Consider the following 7,993-nt stretch of genomic DNA (forward strand, 5'->3'; position numbering starts at 1 on the left):
AATAATATCAAACTATCGAAAAAAGAAAAACGAATTCACCGGATGGCCAAATATTAGAATTGGTAAACGAATAAATTATTCGGGAATAATATTTTCTGGGAATGGAAAGTTTCGTCGTCATCTAAACAAATTCAGCTCCAGAGTTAAACTGTTAATCGATGACGTGATTTATCTGTGTTCTTCGCTTAAGATTACCAATATTAACTCACGTACGAAATTGTACTCTTGGATAAACTCGTCAATATATTATGCCAGTCCTCTCTGGAGACAGGGTTATTTATTCGATTTGGAACGTTTTCGTAGAATTTTTCTCCGTAGATTGTTCAGGGGTAAAAAGATCGGTGCCAGGTTACGCGCTTGGACGTCGGACGAACAGATTCCAAGTATTTCCTTTTTATTTAAAAAACTCGATCAAATTTTATTACAGATTGAAAAATAATAACGACGAAACATCGAGTTTCTTGGCCGACCAAGAACGAATAAAGAAAACTTTATGAGAATTAAAATTCAACAACTTATTACATACAGTGCCGTCTTTAGAACGTAAGGGGCCCTGAGCCAGAAGAATGTTGGCGGCCCCCATTAAGAAACAGAATCAATACTAGATTACAGACCCAGGGGCCCCTGAGTCCGAAAGTAATAAAGTTACAAAGAAAACAAATAGGTTACTTAAAGAAATCATTAATAATACGATTGAAATTACTCCTCCAACACGTAGTGTGAAGTGTTGAGTACAGGATGAAAAATCTCACTGGCTATAAAAGAAAAAAAGGTCAACAGATTTTCTAGGATATGTTAAATAAACAATACCGGACAAAATAATTCCATTTTATTTAAACTCGATTTAAAATGACAGAAGTGGATGGGTAAGAAATGCAAGAGCTGACGACGCGTGTTAAATTGCTAAAATGATTTGCATAATTTCGCGTCGATTTCATTCTATACCGTTCGATGTCACTTTTTAGATGTATACTATGCATATAACACGATGTTTCGTGTTTTACGATTAAAAATCCTAAATAAGGATCAATTTAAATTTACATTAAATTCCTAAACTACTTTGCGTATTAATGCGTCTCATTTGATGCCTCGTTTAACGTCGTGTGAATATGTAAATTACGTTTCTCTGGAGAAGCCATGCAAAAACATACTTAGACACTTTGATGTTAACGGTAATATTGTAAAGTACTATTTTAATTTACAACGATTACCGACTCTACCGTGTCGGAAACAACCGTCAACCTACCGGGTACTTTACTCGGATTCGCGTTAGCGTGCCAGGCCTGGACTTTAAGCGTGCACCGAATTAAATAAAGACAATATTTGTCAATAGAAAAAAACCAAAAGATTTAATTAATCGTTTAGCAATAACTATGTACAATATTTAGTAAAAATCAAACAACAATTTATTCTAAGAAATTCAACAAAGTCAACCCGACAATTCTCGATTCAAATCTATGTCTAACTTAACTCTATTCCCCTTGGGAATCCGACAAAACCAAAAGCTTAACTTATAACAATAATTCTTATAAACTAGAGATCCTAATCGTCACCTCAATATACTCGGAACCTATTTCCTCAAACTCTCAAGACTTTCTCAGACTGTCGATCCAAATTCGAATCACTTCAAATCACCTTGGAACTATTCGAGATCCTATCGGACACCTCTCTATTACTGCTGCGAAGCTCACCAAGCTCGTTGCTATCAGAATTCACCTCTCCGTCTTCACTTGAGACTCGGGATTTATAGTGTGAGGTGACGTCACAATTCTGAATGCGGTCACTCCCCTCATTTACATACTTAAATGCTAACAATAACGTGTTTCATCGTCTGGCAGCCCTTTTTCCGACAGTTTACTCACTAACCTTTTACATTATTTGTTTTTACAATTCTTTCCGGGACGTTTTTATTACTTAAGGTTTAGCGAGTTTTATTTCGTGCTTGTGGGTTCTCCCCCCCCTCTTCTCGGTGCGGACCTATTTTCTTTTGCCGCTCGGGGAGCGCAAATGTGCGTGAGTCCTATGGCGCTTTTCTTTCGTCGGTGAGTTGGGTTTTATTTCTTCTCTTTTTAAATACTTAAGGTGAATGGTGAGGAAACCTTCGTCCTAACAAAACATAAGCCCCAAACAAAAATAGAATAATAAGCAAAATAAAAGTAAAATAAAAATAACGCTCGGACTTGGTTCCTTACAATATTGTTTTTTCGATGTCTTGATTTTTCTTTCGCGAGTGCCTGTGGATTTCGCAATTGCCAAAGAACAATTGGTTTTTTCCAAGCTAAAGGTGTCATACGTGCCCAACTTCTTTGTTCGAGCAGTCACAAAACGAATTTGTATTTCACTACTTCCCAAGCACCAAAACGAAGATGCGACATTCGTTCGTGCCGTGAAAAGAAGTCAAAATCGGTTCGTATTTCTTTTTTGATTGCTCTTGGATTTACAGTGCAACCTCGATTATCCGGATTGTTCCAAAAAAAAAATTTTTACAAATTTGCTGATTTGCTACACTTTTAATGACGTGACGATCGGTTATTATGTACTCATTTTTAAATTACTTTATGCTAAATTGTTAAATATTCTATTATTTTTAATATAACATATTACATTGAATAGTTTATAAAGAAATAGTTGAATTATTTTTAATTGGCATACATTAGTTTAACCTTTTGTTGCCTTTTGATTCGACATTATTCTCAAAACCGGATTCCGCCATTATTGAAACTTAAGACAAATAGAAATTTCTTATGAAAGGTAATTTTTGAAATTTTTAATTACATCGATGTAAACTTAGACATAATAATGTAAATAAAGTTAATTTAAACATGTAGTTTGCATTTTTATACGTATGATAATGAATTTATTATGATAATAAGAGACTTCGCAGATAACGACACTCGGTTATAACGTCAAAAAATTGCCGGTCCCATGGATGACGTTATAAACGAGTTAGACTGTATTTTTCCCTTATCCGGACTACCTTCATCCCCAATTAGTCCGGATAATCGAGTTTCTACTGTATTTATTTTGTCAACTGCAGATACGAATTAATTCTAGTACGACTGTCGATTGGCATAATTATTATACCTGAGGTACTGTACGTGCCAATTCGTTAATTTCTCCACACGTGGTAAAAATGGGCGGTTCGAACAAAGTTGTAGAGGTGGACGAAAGTCTGTTTAACATATCGGACGCGTTCTTCCGCAGCGGTGGGTATTCGGCGGAATTTGCCGCCAGTCGATAGTGTTTCTTGGTGTGAGGCCCGGAAATAGCCCCCCAAAAGGGATATGTACAAGTTTGTTAAGTCAAACCCTAAGATTATAACTTTTATAAGTGTCGAGTCGGAGACACCGGACTTTGATGTCGACGCTCATAAAGAGTAACGGGAAAAACAAAATTTTAGGTAAAGAAAATTTAGAAAGAAAAATATTAAAAATTTAAGACGCAGTTTAGAAAGCAAAATGAAACTAGAAAGAAAAAAATATCAAAATGAGCGTAGGTGTCATAGTCAACAATTAAACGCGATCATAGTCTAAAAGACGGTGTCGGATAAACCTTCTTTTGTCGACCTTTCCTGCGACCTAACGAAGCTCCATTTACACCTGGAGACAGGTGGGATACCAATTGGGAAGCGAGGAGGAGAAGAATTAGTCAATTAGCGATGATTCGATCCCGAGAAAATTATAAAGCCTCCGATGTCAAGGACAGAAGAGCTTCCTCTAGACTACCTGTTGTGTTCATTTACCTCCAATAGTGGTGTTTCCGTTCATCTTTTGTGCACTGTTTCTTCAGAATTTCGAACTTTTTAACTCGACGTTGCTACGGGGCCCCTCCAGCGTAGGACCAGACCGAAACCGAAAACAACCTAAAGCTCTGAACTCAAGGACCATTGCTAAATTTATGTAAGCATTTTCGACTAAAATAAACGGTTTCTATGTGAAACGCTTGTTTTTCTGCCTCCTCAAAACCGCCACCCACATGCGAATAGCCCTTAGCCATCCCGACGGTTGGGAATAAAAACTCCCCCCATTTCGGCGAACTTACACTTGGTCACCGTGCCCTGTTCGGCTAAAAGTTTGATTAATGCAATAAGAGAACATAACAGAAGGTAGTGTAATCTACTCGGACTGTTGGAAAACGTACAAAAATGACAAGTTAGAAGAGATCGGATTATTATATGGTGCCGTGGAGCACGGTTACTAGATGAAGGGCGAGAACAATAGCAGCTCCTCGACCAGTTTGTTTTCGTGCTAGGGACGACTGCTTCTCATAGGGCAACGTTCCGATCGTCCATCCGCTAGGCGAAATTAGTCAGTTACGTTGGCACGTGTGTATTTCTAAAGGGGTTTTTATATCGTTTTTATTTTGAGTTTTTTTTTGTAACCGACGATCTTCGATTAGTCTCCAGATCATTCTTTTGAAAGAGAAAATGCCGAAATCTTCGGTCTTTACGAAGAAACACGCGAATTTAAAATCTGTGGATTTCTAGAAAGTTGAATGTGAAAATGTCTTGCCGTTATAACAACCGTGCCTAAGTACATTTTTTTTACGTCATTCGAAGATCACTTTTTTGCAAGAGGCAGAAACGATATTTGGCAAAAAAGTTGTTCCGCTTAAACTCGCAACCGTAATAAAATTTTGGATACCTTTATGTAGACATTGGAAATTGGATATTGAAGTTTACACTATATTTATTTAAACTTTAATTGTTCTAACACCGGAGCAGTTTATTTTAAGAAATCATTCACTTTCGCTTTCTTATCCATTTCTAACTTATCGGTTAAAAATATTGTTTTTCCCTCTAAAGAATATTTTCTCCGTTTTGGTTTTTTATGCCATGAATTTATGAAATTCATAGCATAAAAATGGAAACTGACTCGTTTATGGAATTTTGGTGTTATCACCCCACCGGCTTACTCTATAAGCTTCTTCTAATATTTTTAATGCAGTGTCAAAATAATATATACCAGGGTACAGTACTTGTAGTCGTCTGGGATGATATTGTATACGTTCGACTTAAGTCGTATTGAATATTGAAATGTCTTTTAAAAAAAACTTGAAATTAAGACTAAATTTTTTAAAAATATATTGTAAACTGAATATACAGTAAGTTAAAGATTTTGTAAACTGTTTTACACGAAAATTTTGTTATAAATTATTAACGAATCGATATTATTTTGTAATAATTTAAGATATTTTTAATGAGTTTATTGAGAAAATGTTTTGCAGAAACTTTTGAATTTTTATTTAGAAAATCATAAACTAATTTTTTCTAATACTAAAAAAAGGAAGAAAAATATTCTGGGGAAGGAGAAAATGCACGCATTTTTAAAGTAATGAAAAGTAATTTAAAGGCTTTTAAGTAATTTTTTTTATGTAAAAAATAAAAATGAATGGTGCAATTCTGTTCTCTTAAACAACTTTTTGTCATTATTAGGGATCGTGGCCTTGCAACTTTGTAAAAAGGTTTGACAGTTTCTTTTTCTGAATTTAATTATATTCGGAAAGGTCTTAATTTATATTTAAAAGTCGATTTACGTATTCGGTTTATGTACATTTTTGTATATACTGGGTCTGCTTTTCGCTGAATCCTAGTTGCGGCGCTTCTAGCGAGCAAGAGTTGGCTCTAGGCAGAAAATTCTGCTCCGCTCCCCTACCGGTTTATCTAGTAATCGTGCCCTCGAGTCTCCTCGAAGGTCGAAACGTGGTGTTGGAGGTGGGATGACTTTAAACTATCGAACGGGCCAGATGCCACCACTGAAAAGGGTTGGCAACTTTCCGACCAATTACTGGAAAAGGTGTTATGATATACGATAATTTAGATTCGTCTGTAGATATAAGAAACGACATTAAGCTTACGTTAGACAGCCGATATAAAGTAATTTTCTAATGTTCGTGAAATATACGTTTTCCACGTGGCCAAACGAGGGAAAAAGGAGTCGATAATAGCTTTTTTCTGACCTCGGTTGAAAATTATCGGCCGCACGTAACTTCGGAGCGTTAACGGACGAACCCATCGGAGACGGGTCGACGGTAGGCATCTCCGTTCGAACCGTAACTTTAAAAGTGTTTGGCTTTATTTATAATGCCTCTGTGCATGTGTGTACGTGTGAATTCCTTGTAACCCTTGCAATTTTTGTCCGATCGGACGAAATTTTGATTACGTTTGTTTTATGTCAGACGGAAAGTATGGGCTACTCATTTTACGGATATATTAGCTACAGAATAAACATTTTGGCAATTTCGGATCGGTGACTACGCTTACGTTGCGGTGACGTTTGTGCTCTGCCGGGGAATTTCCCTTGAGTCGCATTTTAAAATATTTTAGCAAATGGCATATTTTAAACTTACTTTGTTAAATTCAAACTTGAAAAATGATAGCCACATCCTGCCACTTATATAACAATTTTTAAAGAAATCTTTCCGTAGTGGCCACGTCACGTTCTATTATCGGATCGGAAGTAACGATCTAACTGGCCCGTTATTTAGATTGTTATTGTGCATCTAATTAACATACGTACAGTACGGTCGTCTTTGTTTTATCGGCCAGTCTTTTTAATTCTACGTTATTTTGTCAGAAAAAAATGCCTAGGGGAAAGAATATCAATAAAATTGGTTGGGTAAAATCTAGCTCTAAAAGAATAAAGGATGATGCACACATGCGGCGCGGCAAGGAAAAGCGGTGACGCAAACGCGTCTTCGCCGCGCGGCAGCAAGACCACACAAGCGGCAATCCGTTTACATTTCGGCGCAATGCGTTCAGTATTCAAGATGGCGAACGATATCGACGCTCCGCTATCCACGTGTTTACAAATTTTGTTTTGTACGGCTCGTTTTATTTAGCTAGAAGATTTCGTCGAAGATTCGAATAAATAATTTGGATTAGAGATATCGTATTGGCAAGAATCTTGCCGAGATATTTTGTTGGATCGATAAAGAACTGATGTACAAAATAGGCTTATTCTTCGATTAAGATCTCTCGATAAAGAATACTATTTCGAGTAAGATTCGGTTGTTTTGTTCTTTGAATTAAATAATATATGATTACTGTATCTGTGTAGAATTTGTGTTTAAATTTATTATTCTTTCCTCATTATTCTGATGTTAGTTATCTCGGTTAACCACGTCGAACTTTCCGCCATTAAAACACCACGTGATTGTATTTTCTCACGTGACTGCCAGACGAAATGTTATTGGCTGATAGAAACACGTCTTGGAGGCGGCCGCCGCGAAAGATAGAATTCGACCAACTTTCGCGGCATGAGAAAAGCGGCACGAAATAGACGTCTGCGGCGAGAAAAAGTGACGTCAATTTCGTGCCGCTTTTCTCATGCCGCGCCGCATGTGTGCATCTGGCTTAAGAACGACCGAAACCCCGAAGGCCTCGAAGTCAAACTCCGGCAACGTCGAGTAAGAATGGCTTTGTCCAGGGTTGCCAAAACAGCAACACAACACTGCGCCGAACTGGATTCAAAACTCTTCTCAATTCTTTAATCTACTTTCTCGTTTAAAAATATTAATATATAAATAATAATATATGCATTAATATATGCATAATATATCAATAGCTTGATTAATAAGTCACAGATTGACACGTTTTTAACAATATTTGTTTTGTCGTATAGGGCTCAATTTTGACTTTTCTCAAGCAGTAACCCTTTTCTGCCGTCCTCCTCTTCCTCTTTACCATAACCACCTTCGATACATTAACGCCCATCTCTCTCCCCGTTTTAAATTAATGCTGCTCAATGACAAAATATCTTTTTCTTATCAATTTTAGGTTACAGTTCTCTTTTGGTGGTAGGTGTTGGTGCCTACCACTCTCCGTCGGTGGAGTATTCGAAGGTAAAATCGCGTTATGCCAAAACCCGTAATAATAATAAGCTTGCGCCATCTTTTTCGGCAAGTACGTTTTTATGGCAGTTTATTGCTTTTACCTCCACACACGGTTTTTCCCGGCCTGGCCTAATATACGGCTGGGAAGGCCGAGATGGAA

The sequence above is a fragment of the Centruroides vittatus genome, unplaced genomic scaffold (genome assembly GCF_030686945.1).
Source record: "Centruroides vittatus isolate TY-2023 unplaced genomic scaffold, ASM3068694v2 contig_377, whole genome shotgun sequence".
In the NCBI taxonomy this organism is placed as follows: Eukaryota; Metazoa; Arthropoda; class Arachnida; order Scorpiones; family Buthidae; genus Centruroides; species Centruroides vittatus.